Consider the following 14,808-nt stretch of genomic DNA (forward strand, 5'->3'; position numbering starts at 1 on the left):
TTGACAAGTTAAGGGAGACATCTTTGAGCCCATCCTGTGCTGTTTCCCAACAAATCCCCTGATGATTTTTTCTTTGGCATACTTTCCTCCATTTCTGGGAGGAGATGTGTTGAAGGACATGTGTCTGAACAACATGTGTTGGGCACAAGGCCTGAAGGACAGCAGTAAAATGATGAGGCTTCTGGGTCAATACTTCCTTCAGTGAAAACCCTGACACAGTGTCCCAGCCTTCCTTTCCACAAAACCCTTCCGGAGGGGATGATGGCCACAGGGCCATGGTCTCATTGCAATTACAGAGACATGGTGGGATAGCTCGCAGGACTGGAATGCTGTCACGGACGGCTATGTACTGTTTTGGAAAGACAGGCCAGCAGGGTGAGGTGGTGGAGTTGCTTTCTACAAGACAGAGCAACTGGAATGTCTTGAGCTCTGCCTGCAGCTGGATGAAGAACGTGTTGAGAGCTTATCGTTAAGAATTAAGGGACAGGCGATGTGGGAGACACTGCTGTGGGTGTTTACTACAGACCACCAGATCAGGAAGAGGAAGTTGATGAGGCCTTCTACAGACAGCTGGAAATAGCCTCACGGTCACAGGCCCTGGTTCTCACAGGGGACCTCAGCCACCCTGGTATTTGCTGGAAAGGGAACATAGCCAGGCACACAGAGTCCTGGAGGTTTCTGCAGAGCATTGATGAGAACTTTCTGACACAGTTGGTGGGGAAACCAACAAGGAGAGGTGCACTGCAGGACGTATTACTGACAAATAAAGGAGGACTAGTTGGGGATGTGAAGGCTGGGGGTAGCCTTGGCTGCAGTGACCATGAGATGGTGGAGTTCTGGATCCTGCGTGGAAGAAGCAGGGCAAAAAGTAGAATTACAAGCCTGGACTTCAGGAGGGCTGACTTTGGTCTCTTCAAAGACATACTTGGAGGAATCCCATGGGCAAAGGCTTTGGCAGCAAGGGGGGTGCAGGAGAGCTGATTAATAGAAAAGCTCCACTTCCTCCAAGCTCAACATCAGTGCATCCCTATGAGTAATAAAGTAGACAGAGGAGGCAGGAAATCTGCATGGATAAGCAAGGACCTTCTGAAAAATCTCAGGTGCAAGAGGGAAGTTTACAGAATGTGGAAAAAGGGACTGGCCACTTGGGAGGAGTATATAAACATTGCGAGAGTATGTAGGGATGCAACGAGGAAGGCTGAAGCCCACTTGGAATTAAACCTGGACAGGGATGTCAAGGACAATAAGAAGGGCTTCTCCAAGTACATCAGTAGTAAAAGGCAGACCAGGGAAAATGTGGGCCTGCTACTGAATGAGGTGGGTGCCCCGGTGACGGAGGATGCAGAGAAGGCAGAATTACTGATACCTTCTTTGTTTCAGTCTTTACTGGTAAGGCCGGCCCTCAGCAATCCCAGACGCTGGAGCGAAGAAAAAGAATCTGAGAAAATGAAGACTTTCCCTTGGTCGAGGAAGATCGGGCTAGAGATCATTTAGGCAAACTTGACACCCACCGCCCTGATGGGTCACTCCCAGGAGTGTTGAGGGACCTGGCAGATGTTATTACGAAGGCGCTCTCCATCATCTTTGAAAGGTCAGGGGAAGAGGAGAGGTGCCTGAGGACTGGAGGAAATCCAAAGTCATGCCTATCTTCAAAAAGGGCAAGAAGGAGGACCCAGGAAACGGCAGGCCGGTCAGTGAGACCTGGAAAGGCTGGAGAGTTGGGTGGAGAGGAACATAATGAAGTTCAGCAAGGGCAAGTGTAGGGTCTTGCACCAGGGGAGGAAAAACCCCATGCACCAGTAAAGGTTGGGGGTTCACCTGCTGCAAAGCAGCTTTGCTGAGAGGGACCTGGGAGTCCTGGTAGACAATAAGTTGACCATAAGCCAGCAATGTGCCCTGTTGGCCAAGAAGGCCTATAGTCTCCTGGGGTGCATTACAAAAGAGCGTGGGCAGCAGGTGGAGGAAGGTCATCCTTCCCCTCTGCTCTGCCCTGCTGAGGCCGAATCTGGAGTACTGTGGCCAGTTCTAGGTACACCAGTGCAAGAAACACAGGGATCTGCTGGAGAGAGTCCAGTAGAGAGCTACAAAGATGATCAGGGGACTGGAGCACCTCTCTTATGAGAAACAGCTGAGAGAGCTGCCTCTGTTGAGCCTGGAGAAGAGAAGGCTGAGAGGGGATCTCCTCAATGCTTATCAATATCTAAAGGAAGGGTGTCAAGAAGATGGGGCCAGACCCTTTTCTGTGCTGCCCAGCAACAGAATCAGGGGAAACGGGCACAAACTGGAACACAGGAAATTCCATCTGAACACAAGGAAACATGCATTTAATTTGAGGGCAACAGAGCACTGGAACAGGCTGTCCAGAGAGGCTGTGGAGTCTCCTTCTGTGGAGATATTCAAAAGCCGCCTGGCTTCATTCCTGTCCAACCTGCTGTAGGTGAGGCTACTTTGGCAGTGGGGTTGCACTAGACGATCTCCAATGGTTCCTTCCAACCCCTACTGTTCTGTGATCCTGAGATTCTGTGGTCTTCTATGTTTTCTGTTGGCCAAAGGGATTCCCCACCAGCACCCAGGACAATGCCCGCAGATGCTTCCCTGTCTCTCAGAATTGCTCCATTAGAGCTTGCAGTTCCCTGCAGGTGTCCTGAACCACCTCTGGCACCTCAGATGTCACCCGGTGTTTGCATTGGAAAAGCTCCCTCCTGGCCTCTGTCTCCATTGCTCACAGGGCAGCTCAGAGAAGGAGCTCACACCGATTTAGGGCAGCTGAGCTGAGGCAAGATGAATCCCCCCTCTGGTGGGTCTGTGGGGTGCACTGGAGAAGCAGACTGTCCCTCCGGCCTCAGCAACACTGCTGAGGAAGACTGAACATTGATGCCTCCTGTAGGTCCACACAACCTGGCAGAGCAGAGATTCCTTCCCATCACAGGGATCAGTCAGTCCAGGGTTCAGAGAGGGACAGTCGGTGATGACTTCATTGTGCTTCAAACTCTTCTCCCCAGGAGAGACCCCGCTGCCTTGGAGGAGCTGTCAGCCCTGGAGGCGCAGGGACACCTCGAGGGATTGGGGCAGTACGGGGAGGAGGCAGAGAAAGGCCCAGCGGGTCCTCTGCTGCTGAGCTGGGCCGGGCTGCTGGGACGGAGGGAGGTCCTGGCAAGCGGGCAGCGCTGCAGAGAGACAGCTCTGCCCAGGAGCAGCTCCTCTGCACAGCGCAGCAGGTCTGAGGGCACTGCCTGCAGGCAGTGAGGGCAGGGCAGGGAGGCAGAGAGACGTTAAGGGCAGTTTGGAGAGGGAGGATGCTGAGGGCGAATGGGGGGAGAACTCTTCCCAAAGCAGAGCAGCTGCAGTAGTCAGAGAGATCTCCAAAAGCTGGCACCTCCCACAGCCCGTGGGATCTTTCAGGAGGACGCTCAGAACTTCTCTGCTGTGGAATAAGAGGACATTTTCTAAATCGGAGCTTCCCTGCTTCACCATCAGAGGCACGAGCATGACGGCTGCCTTCTCCCAGGAATGGTCAACGGGCTGTGAAGGTGGGTGTGCAGGCAGGGGTGGGCAGGGCTGTCCTTGCCAGCAGGGTCCCTGCAACCCGGGGGCTATGTGCAGGGCAGGGATTCTGCCCCCTGCCAGGGTCAGCTCTCCGCCTGCCCAGAGAGCTCCCATGTAGCTTCTGTGGGGAGAAGCTGTGGGTGGAAGGAGTGACCCCTGGCTGGGCAATGTCCTTCTGCTTTGAAGAGGGTGCTGTGTGGGTCAGGGCTCTTTACACCTCCAGATGACCTCTGGTCATTCCTGGAGGGACTTTTCAAGATGGAGTTCCCTTAATATGAAGGTAAATTTCTTTTGCTGTTTCTTCTCTTGGTTGGCTGGGTGGGCAGTGGCACATGTCCAAGAGGACTTTCAAATGAAAGATCAAAGGAGGGTTCGTGTAGAGATAAGGAGCTTTCCTGAGTCTGTGTCTTCGGTTTCCAGCTCTGGGGGCTACAGACAGCACCAGCATCCCCTTTCCAGTCTCACCAGGGTCTGTGGCACCTTCCCTTTAGCCCCTGCACACACGCAGAGGCTGCAGGGCAGAGCTGGGCACACGGGGGCTGCCATGGGGTCTGTGAGCACTGGCAGGGAAGAGACGTGGGGGCAGGGAAAGAGCTGCTGGCAGGGAGAGCTCCAGGCAGTGTAGATGGGCCGGGAAGGAGGGAGCTGCTCCTGGAAGCCCTGCTGCAGGGGAGATAGGGGCACCTCCAGCCACCCCTGCAGTGCAGATGCCTTCCCTGAGCCACCCAGCACAGCCCTCAGCCCTCACGGCCATGGGCTCTGGGGTGGGAGTCAGCTCTGTGCCCGGCAGAGCAGCAGGAGAGGCGAGGGGCATCCCTCCTGACACGTGCCCCATTGCTGCTGCCCAGCGGTGGGGCTGAGGGCACCTGCCCTGCATGATCAGTGTCTGGGTGGTGGTGTGCCCAGCAGGGTGAGGGTAATGCTGCCCTGAGTGCCCGGCTGCCTCTCCCCGTGCCTCTCCCAGCCAGACACTCATGGGATTTCTCCTGGTTTCTCCACGTCTCCTTTAAAGTTGTCTTTTTATTGCTGTCAGCCTCCCTGGGATGGGAATTTCAGCTGCAGAGTCCCACACTGATCTTCTTCCACTCCTGCCGGTGTGTCCATGGGAACCAGTGTCCCAGCTTTCATCTGACCTGTGGGGCTGTGGGCAATGCAGGCGGTGGGGGTGGGGAAGGAGTCCATTTTCTCTCAGTGAGATCCCATAAACTGGGTATGTCCTTTGGGTGTCCATGGAAGCTGTGAGCTGCCCTCCAGGATGCCAACCTGTCCCATAGCACCTTTGTGTTATCGGAAAGCCCCACAGAGAAACACAGAGACTCTGTGACTGAGGAAATGCTGTTGGGTGGGTGAAATGAGCCGTGGGTGTCCTTGGCTAGAGGTGGGCTGCTGAGACTTGAGAAAGGGTGAGACATTTCATAGTCTGAGATGGATCCTTCTGCTCTCAGCACTGTCTGATGGCATAATAGAAGAGGGAATCCTCCTCCATCTCATGACGGTGCAAGATGGAGGGACAAACCATCTCCCCTGACTCTGCTCTCTGCCCCAGGCAATCCTCATGTCTCACAGCACTCACTCTGTTCCCCTGGAGGGCAGCAGAAATGCTGAGGGTTTCTGACATCCCAGAACAATGCTCAGGGGAGGTGGGGGAGCTGTAAAATACCCAAAACCTCTCCAACTGCCTTCTGCCATCCTGGTTCCTTAGCAGTGCATGTGCAGATGCTGACAAGCCCTTCTGCATTGTAGGTGGTTCCATCAGAACAGGTACAGAACATTGGCACAGACCCCAGTCCTCACTCTTCCCAGGAACTCTTCCCTCCTCACAGCACAATCAGCAAGAGTAAACCAGAGCTCGAGTCAGGAAGCTGAGGAATGTCTCCTGGAAAAGGAAAAGGGCGTATTACAGGAGGGGCAAAGTCTATGGGAAATGGCTTTCATTTTCCTTAGGGAAATCTCTGGTAACAGACCTCGACCACGTCCCCCTGCCCAGAAGCAGCAAATGTCCAACAGCAGCTCCATCACACAGTTCCTCCTCCTGGCATTCGCAGACACACGGGAGCTGCAGCTCTTGACCTTCTGGCTCTTCCTGGGCATCTACCTGGCTGCCTTCCTGGGAAACGGCCTCATCATCACTGCCATCGCCTGCGACCACTGCCTCCACACCCCCATGTACTTCTTCCTCCTCAACCTCTCCCTCATAGACATGGGCTCCATCTCCACCACTCTCCTCAAAGCCATGGCCAATTCCCTCTGGAACACCCAGGATATCTCTTACTTTGGCTGTGCTGTCCAGCTCTTTTTCATGCTCTTTTTTATGTCAACAGAGTGTTCTCTCCTCACCGTCATGGCCTATGACCGCTACGTTGCCATCTGTCATCCCCTACACTACGGGACCCTCGTGGGCAGCAGAGCTTGTGTCCGCATGGCAGCAGCTGCCTGGGGCAGTGGATTCCTCAATTCTCTCCTGCACACGGCCAATACATTTTCACTGCCCCTCTGCCATGGCAATGCCATGGACCAGTTCTTCTGTGAAATCCCCCACATCCTCAAGCTCTCCTGCTCACACTCCTACCTCAGGGAAGTTGGGCTGATTGTGTTTAGTGCCTGTTTAGTCTTTGGGTGTTCTGTTTTCATTATACTGTCCTATGTGCAGATCTTGAGGGCAGTGCTGAGGATCCCCTCTGAGCAGGGACGGCACAAAGCCTTTTCCACGTGTGTCCCTCACCTGGCTGTGGTCTCCCTCTTTATCAGCACTGCCATGTTTGCCCACCTGAAGCCCCCCTCCATCTCCTCCCCATCTCTGGACCTGGTGGTGGCAGTGTTGTACTCGGTGGTGCCTCCAGCAGTGAACCCCCTCATCTACAGCATGAGGAACCAGGAGCTCAAGGATGCCCTATGGAAACTGGCCCAATGGACGCTGTTTCACCGACAATAACCTGCCACCCCTTCGCTGCACATTGCCCAGGGCTTATCTTAGATCATGAGCCTAATTTTTCTCTTGTCATAACCCTGCTGATTGATATTTTTCTGGGTTTATACTACTTGTGTTGGGGCTTGATCCTACTGGGTCTGACCCTTGCACAACACTGAGTCAGATGTGGCCGGTCAGGTAACAGCTCTTATATGAAACAGGATGTCTCAGGTAGAATAGCAAGAAAAGGGAAAAACAGGGAAAAACAAAACATTGGCGGAGATAAATATTTTTTAATAGAACAGTAACAGAAAATAAAAGCAGTAGCAGTAGCAGTAACAACAACAATAATAATAATATCTAGAATAAAGTGATGCAAAATATATTACTGTCAACACCCAATGATCATTTGCCCACCTGTCCAGAGAAGTGATCACCGATTCCTTCCCCCAAGCCAACTCCCATTTATATACTGAGCATGACGTCTATGGGATGGAACATTCCTTTGGCCAGCTTGTCTTGTCTGTGCCCCCCCACCTTCTACGGGAAGTTGAAAATGTCCGTGACTTAATATAAGCATCACTCAGCAACAACTAAAAGAATATGAGTTAACAATGTTATTCTCATAATCAATCAAAAACACGGCAGCTACCAGAAAGAATATTAACTCTATCCCAGGCAAAACCAGGACAGCGTCCGCCCCTTATTCTATACCATCTACCTCATGCCCAGGTCTTACACTTTTCCATAAATCACCACCATTTTCCTGTCTTTCATATATGTATATATGCACACAGATATCATTCCCTTAGTCCATGGGCCATCCCACTGAAATGTCCCTTGAGTTCATTTAGTCCATGACTTTGGGCTCCATTTGTTGTAACTGTCTTTCCCGGCAGGAGACATGGTGTGTGGTGTTGAATTGTTGCGTGCTGCATCTGGAGCTCACAGCTGGTGTAGGCGGCATGGCCCATGCCCATCATCTGTGGGTTGAAGATGTTGATCTCAAGACAATTCCCGGGTGCCAGTTGCTGCAGCCACTTATGTTTTCATCACTTCTGCACTTTGCTCAGTTTCATCAAAGTTCATTCTTCATTAATTTAGGTCACTTTCACTGCAATGCCATAGATAGAGCATATAGCAACCGTATCAGTGATGACATATAGTGGTAATTTAGCAATAAATATCATATCATTTGATTCATTGGCCATTCTCACCAAAATCAAATCCCCTTGAGGAACACATCGATCATCCCCATCCTCCCGCATCACCCACCAAGTGCACTCAGGGCCTTAAAAAAAAGCAATCCCACAGATAGTTTTGCCTTTGCTTGTGTCAGGAATAACCCAGACTGTCTTCCTGAGCATATTCAGATCCTCAAATGTTCCCTAACCAGGTGGCCTTTGCCAAATGTGTATCCCGACTTTTGAAGTTCCCACCCCCATGGCTCTCAGTGCAGTTTATAGCAGACCGTTGTATTGTTTCAGTTTCCCAGAGGCTCGTGCATGGTAGGGGATGTGATACACCCGCCCAATGCCATGCTCTTTGGCCCAGGTGTCTATGAGGCTGTTTGGAAATGAGTCCTACTGTCTGACTCAATTCTCTCTGGGGTGCCACGTCGCCATCAGACTTGCTTTTCAAGGCCCAGGATAGTTGTTCAGGACAGTGGCATGGGTCACAGGGTGTGTTTCCAGCCGTCCGGTGTTTGCTTCCACCGTTGTGAGCACGTGGCGCTTGCCTTGGCGTGTTTGAGGGAGTGTGATAGAACCAATCTGCCAGGCCTCCCCATATTGATATTTCAGCCAACATCCTCCATATCAAAGAAGCTTTAACAGCTTGGCTTTCTTAATTGCAACACATGTTTCACATTCGTGGATAACCTGTGCAATAGTGAACGTGGCCAAGTCCACCCCCTGGTCACGAGCCCATCTATATGTCACATGTCTTCCTTGATGGCTTGATGCGTCATGGGCCCACCAAGCTATGAATAGTTCACCCTTACGTTGCCAGTCCATGTCCACCTGAGCCACTTCAATCTTAGCAGCCTGATCCACCTGCTTGTTGTTTTGATGTTCCTCAGTGGCCTGACCCTTGGGTACATGGTCATCTACATGATGTACTTTCACAACCAGATTCTCTATCCGGGCAGCAATGTCTTGCCACAGTTCAGCAGCCCAGATGGGTCTACCTCTGCACTGCCAGTTGCTCTGCTCCCACTGCTGTAACCACCCCCACAGAGCATTTGCCACCACCCATGAATCAATATAGAGGTAAAGCACCAGCTGCAAAGGGGCTCACAGCCGGTCCCGGGTCACCCCTGCGCCTGTGATTTCACTTTGGGGCACATTCCAGAGCCACCAGACAGGCAGGGGTTGGGAGACGGTGTTGGAGGGAGGGCACGGACAAAGCGCTGTAGCACCTCCAGGAGAAGCACCTTCCACTGCCACAGGCTGTGACGTGGGCGATAGCTTGGCTCCCAGCGACACTCATCCTCACCCAGGGAGAGGAAGATGAGTGCTGTCCTTTGCACCATCTTTAGTGAGCTTTGCCTGGAGGAGAGACTCTGTGATGGGTGGCACTGAGTTTAGTGCTCACAAGAACATCCTCTGTAGCTACAGTCAATAGTTCAGGTCAGTGCTTGGATTAAGAGGGCATGGGGACACACAGCATTTCCCAGGCTGTGTCACGCTGCCTTAGTGTCCCTCCAGTGCTTCCCTCGGCATGAAAACTCTCCTCCAGCACTTCCCCATAGTCCTGGTGCCTCCCTGGACACTGGAATTCATCCCCAACCCAAGATCTCACAGCAGCGCTGGAAGCGGTGCCTGACGAACCCCCAGATACGGTGCAGGGCTGGAGCTTGGCCAGCCGGGCTTGTCTGCCGTGGGGCGGGAGGTGTTCCTTCCCCACACAGCGCCATTCTCTGATGGTCTTGTTGAAGCAAGGAGGGCACTGGCCCTGTGGCTCTCTGTGCACAGCCGGAGGTGGTGACTCCTTGTTAAAACAACCAGCTCGTAACTTATGAATTAATAAACCCCACGGCCTCCCAACGTGGCTACTGCTCGTGACCAAATTGGTGCCCCGGGAAGGAGGCACACGGGATAACGGGGCCCGGGTTTAATGCAGAAAGATGCTTTTCCCCCAGCACTGCTTTGCTTTGAAAAAAGCCCTGAAAAGGGCTTTGTTTTCCACCCACTGGAGCAATGCCGGGAAGGTCGTCTATAAAATCCCCGGCACTTCGCCTGAAATGATGCGGCTCAGTATCGAGTACGCCTACACCGGCACAGTACCGGTCACGACCGACAACATTGAACGTTTGCTCATAGTGGCCGACCAGTTCAACGTCATGGGCATCGTCAGACTGTGCTGCGAGTTCTTAAAGTCCCAGCTGTGCTTGGAGAACTGCGTCGGCATCTGGAGATTCACCGAGTATTACTACTGCCTTTATTATTGACTTTATTATTGACCTGCGAGAAGAAGCCCATGCTTTCATCCTCCATCACTTGGAGGGGGTGACCAGGGTGTCAAGAGAGTTTCTGGAGCTCTCCGTCAATGAGCTCCAGCGCGTCCTGCAGAAGGAGCAGCTCTGTGGGAAAGAAGAGGCCACGTTCAAGGCCGTTCTGCAATGGATGGCTCACGACCCGCAGAACAGGAGGCAGCAGGTTGCAGTCTTGCTGGGCAAGGAAGAGTGGAATGGGGGACAAAGGGCATTTATTTAAAAGAAAGAAAGTCTAGGTTATTCTTACCTTAGAAAAAATAAACTCAGCATTTTTGACAGTAAGGACTTTGCTTGAAACTTTTGAAATCCTGCCTTCACAAGGGTATAAATTTGTAGTTCATATTCACTGTACATACACGCCACTCACCCAAATCCCATTGCTTGTTAGCACGTGCATGGTTTCCGAAGGCACACACACTGACACTGACACTATGGAAATGATCAGGTATGTGTTGTCTATGAGTGCCCAGGCCACAGTTGTGTGAGGCATTGAACAAGCATCGGAAATCCTTGCCCAAAAGAGTTTGCAAACCACCTGTTCCTTTCGACTGGGCTCGAAAGGGGGAGCATCTTGCATAGGGGAGGATGGCACATCGCTCTCATGTTCTTGAGGTAGTCCTATTCGAGTCATGGTTTCAGTCAGAGTCCTTCCTGAACGATCATTGCCTGGGAGGACAGCACCATAAAGGCAGTCAAGTGCCTTCTGGGCCACCCCTGGGGACAATTCTCGGCCTTCGAGGATAACATCATGAAAACTTTCCAACTGCCCATGCTGTCCCAGGAGAGAGATTGGGACACAAAGTATGGAATTACACGAGTGATTCTCTGTTCACGAGCACGAGTGGTCCCAGTCAAATTGGGACACCCCGAATGCAGTTTCACACATGGTTCTTATACCTTTAGAGCATTCAGGTACAACACAATTTGAGTGATCGCTACTTAACACGCACACACAGGCTGCTGTTTGGCAAAGCAACTCTCATGCTGTGGCATCATCATCCACCTGCTGCTCTCCTAATGGAGACGTCCCTGGAGTCGGTCTTGCTGCAGTTCCTTATCTCTGATGCCAGATGAGGGGAGGGTTTCACAGGGGTGTCAGAGGGGCTGGGAGGCTGGCGTCATCCGCGCAGTGCTGGAGTATCGTTTCTTCTTCAGGCTGGGGGCTGTCTTCTCCTCCCGACAATGAGCTGGGTCCTGTAGTCATGCTGACTGAACCACGGCTATGCAGTACGCAATAGAAATGCTGTATATCTTAAGAAAGTTCATACAATTTCATACTCTAAAGAGTAATTGTTACAATAGTTCGGGAATGAGATTTTCCTAACAGTCCCTCCTTTTCCTTTCACCGTCAGGGTCACACTATACTCTTCATTATTTAAGTCGTAAATCAAGTTCATAAGGTAATACACACCCATCTAATTAGAAAGCAAAACAAGAGAGTGAATACAACAACCCAAATCCTTTCAGTTCACAGTCCTGTTCCTAAGTCTGGGAGCCAAGAGGTTAGCCACCCAAAGAGATTTAGGGGAGATCCCTGCCCTATTTTGTGTAATATTTTTAAATGAGTCTTTCTCTTGTTTCTCTCAGTTTTGTTTTTCTGGTCTTGACTGACATAAAAACACCAGCAGCTCTTATTCAAGAACGCACCTACTCTGTCCTGTACTTCTAAAGGGTGCTCTAGAGCTAAGACTTTCTATATTACCATTTTTGATAATAATTTGATTTCTTCCTCTAAGGCTGTCATACTGCCTGCCCTCATTAATGGCTTTTTCTAATTCTCTTGACACATTCGCAGTAGCCCTTTCTAGTTTTGCAGACCCTCACTGTGGGATAAAATCTGATACAGACAGGTGGAACTCAGTGCCACATTATCAAAGATATTTGTGAAAGGCAGGTCCTGCTTGACTAACCTGATCTCCTTCTACAACGTGGTCACGCGCTCAGTGGATGAGGGAAAGACTGTGGATGTTGTCTATCTGGACTTTAGTAAAGCCTTTGACACTGTTTCCCACAGCATTCTCCTGGAGAAACTGGCTGCTCATGGCTCGGATGGGCACACGCTTTGCTGGGTAAAAAACTGTCTGGAAGGCCGTGCCCAGAGAGTGGTGGTAAACGGAGTTAATTGCAGTTGGCGGGCGGTCAGGAGTGGTGTCCCCCAGGGCTCAGTGCTGGGGCCAGTCCTGTTTAACCTCTTTATCAATGATCGGGATGAGGGGATGGAGTGCTCCCTCAGTCAGTTTGCGGATGACACCAAGCTGGGTGGGAGTGTTGATCTGCCTGAGGGTAGGGAGGCTCTGCAGAGGGATTCGGACAGACTGGACCCATGGGCCAAGGCAGACTGTAGGAGTTTCAATGAGGCCAAGTGCTGCGTCTCACACTTTGGCCACAACAACCCCCGCCAATGCTACAGGCTTGGGGAGGAGTGTCTGGAAAGCTGCTCACAGAGAGGGACCTCTGTTGTTGGTTGATAGCAGCTGAACATGAGCCAGCAGTGTGCCCAGGTGGCCAAGAAGCCCACCGGCATCGTGGCCTGTATCAGGACTAGTGTAGCCAATAGGACCAGGGAGGTGATTTTCCCCCATGTATTGGGCACTGGGGAGGCCGCATCTTGAGTACTGTGTTCACTTTCGGCCCCCTCACCACAAAAAGGACATTGAGGCACCAGAGAGTGTCCAGAGAAGGGCAACGAAATGGGTGAGGGGTCTGGAGCACATGTCTTATGAGGAGCGGCTGAGGGAACTGCGGTGGTTTAGCCTGGAGAAAAAGAGGCTGATTGGAGACCTTATCACTCTCTAAACATATCTGAAAGGAGGTTGCAGAGAGGTGGGTGTCGACGTGTTCTGTCAGGTAACGGGTGTTAGAACAAGAAGAAATGGTTCAAGTTGAGCCAAGGGAAGTTTTGACTGGGTATTAGGAAGAATTTCTTTACTGAAAGGGTCATCAGGCATTGGAATGCGTTACCCAGGGCAGTGGTGGAGTCCCCATCCCTGCAGGTGTTTAAGGGTCATGTAGTTATTGTGCTGAGGGACATAGTTTAGTGATGGGCTTGTCAGTGTTAGGGTAATGATTGGACTATGTGATCTTACAGGTCTTCTCCAATCTAGGAAATTCTGTGATACTGTGATTCTGTGATGATGGCGCTGGGACAACTTCCCCGGGGTGTCCAGTGAGCACAGGCACAGCCCAGACCCTGCTCTGCTGGTCCCTCATGTCCCTTGTAGGAGCCCGGCTGTGCCAGGACACTGCTGTGTGCCCCCACCCTGCACATTCCCTCAGTTCAGCTCTTCCCTGGGGTTCTCTTCTCTAGGGCACTTGCCAGCCCTGCCAGCCCAGACCCTCCCTGAATCTGGCCACCTCCTGCCCTCTCCCAGCACAGACCAGCAGAGCAGCCCCATTGGGACTGGTCCCACAGCAGGACACAGAGGCTAGTGAGAATTTCCACCCAGCCGGCATGATGAGGAGATCTCTGCCCCAGGCAGCTTGCAGCCCCACCTGCCAAACGTCCTTCCCAGGATGGCATGAGAGAATTGGCCCAGGGCACCCTCAGGAAGGTCCTTTGGCCCCACGGACAGGGCAGCCTGCCCCGAGCTGCCCCACTGCAGCAAAGAGTTCCTCTTGCCATGGCTGCCCTGCACACACGCGGTGCCCTGCTCTTCTCCCGCCACAGCCCATCTCCCCTCAGAGCCTCTTCCCGAGAGAGCTCATCCATGCTGGCCTGGCCATCCGTTCCTGGACCCCTCCCCAGGCGTCCCACAGCCCCCGAGCTGGTGGTGCAGCTCTGCAGAGCCGGGGGCTGTGGTGCCCAGGGCCATGCTGGTCAGGCTGGGAGGCAGACCCAGCTCAGATGGCTCCTGCCCCCTTCACCTCAGCACACAGACGTGGCCCCTGTAGCTCCAGAGAAGTTCTCGGAGAAAGGATGTCAGACAAACAAGTCAGTGCAGGGTCCTTCAGTTTTTCAAAAACAAAGAGAGAACAGTTTCTTATTTACACAAAGTCTGTGTCTCCCACAACACAGATCCTGACATAGCAATAGGATAAAGGATGATTCTTCACTTTTATTGACAGCATTAACAAAACCCAGAAAAGCTAAAAAACAAACAAAGGAAAGGAAAAAAAGTACTAAAGACGGTCTGGGCCTGTAATGAGTTACATCATGTGTGATATGCAGAAGATGGGCAGTTCATTGCTGCTTCTGACAAGATACCAGTCATCAGTTTCCACAGGGCATCCTTGAGCTCCTGGTTCCTCATGCTGTAGATGAGAGGGTTCACTGCTGGAGTCACCACTGAGTACAGAAATGACACCAACAGGTCCAGAGATGGGGAGGAAATGGTGGGGGGGTTCATGTAGGCAAACATGGCAGTGCTGATAAACAGGGAGATCACAACCAGGTGAGGGATGCCCGTGGAAAAGGCTTTGTGCCATCCCTGGTCCGAGGGCATCCTCAGCACAGCCCTCAAGATCTGCACATAGGAAAAGAGAATGAAAGCAAAAGCCCCTAATGCTAGTAAGACACTAAGCACCAGAAGCCCAACTTCCCTGAGGTAGTCTGAATGTGAGCAGGAGAGCTTGAGGATGTGGGGGATTTCACAGAAGAACTGGTGCAGGGCATTGCCCTGGCAGAGGGGGAGTGAAAATGTATTGGCCGTGTGCAGCACAGCATAGGGAAAAACACTGCCCCAGACAGCTGCTGCCATGTGGACACAAGCTCTGCTGCCCAGGAGGGTCCCGTAGTGCAGGGGTTGGCAGATGGCAACGTAGCGGTCATAGGCCATGATGGTGAGAAGAGAAAACTCTGCTGAAATGAAAAAGACAAACAGCAAGGCCCGTGTAGCACGTCCTGCATAAGAGATGACCC

General features: G+C 52.1%; 1 protein-coding gene across 1 annotated transcript in view; it reads right to left on the minus strand.

Moving 5' to 3' along the window:
* LOC309684387 (olfactory receptor 14A16-like) overlaps positions 1-14,808 on the minus strand; it is a gene marked incomplete at both ends in the record, with an annotated part of 210,076 nt that overhangs the window by 163,743 nt on the left and 31,525 nt on the right. The gene's annotated exons all lie outside the window — the stretch shown is intronic.

The sequence above is a fragment of the Vanellus vanellus genome, assembly GCF_965231255.1.
Source record: "Vanellus vanellus genome assembly, contig: HAP1_SCAFFOLD_70, whole genome shotgun sequence".
Taxonomy (NCBI): domain Eukaryota; kingdom Metazoa; phylum Chordata; class Aves; order Charadriiformes; family Charadriidae; genus Vanellus; species Vanellus vanellus.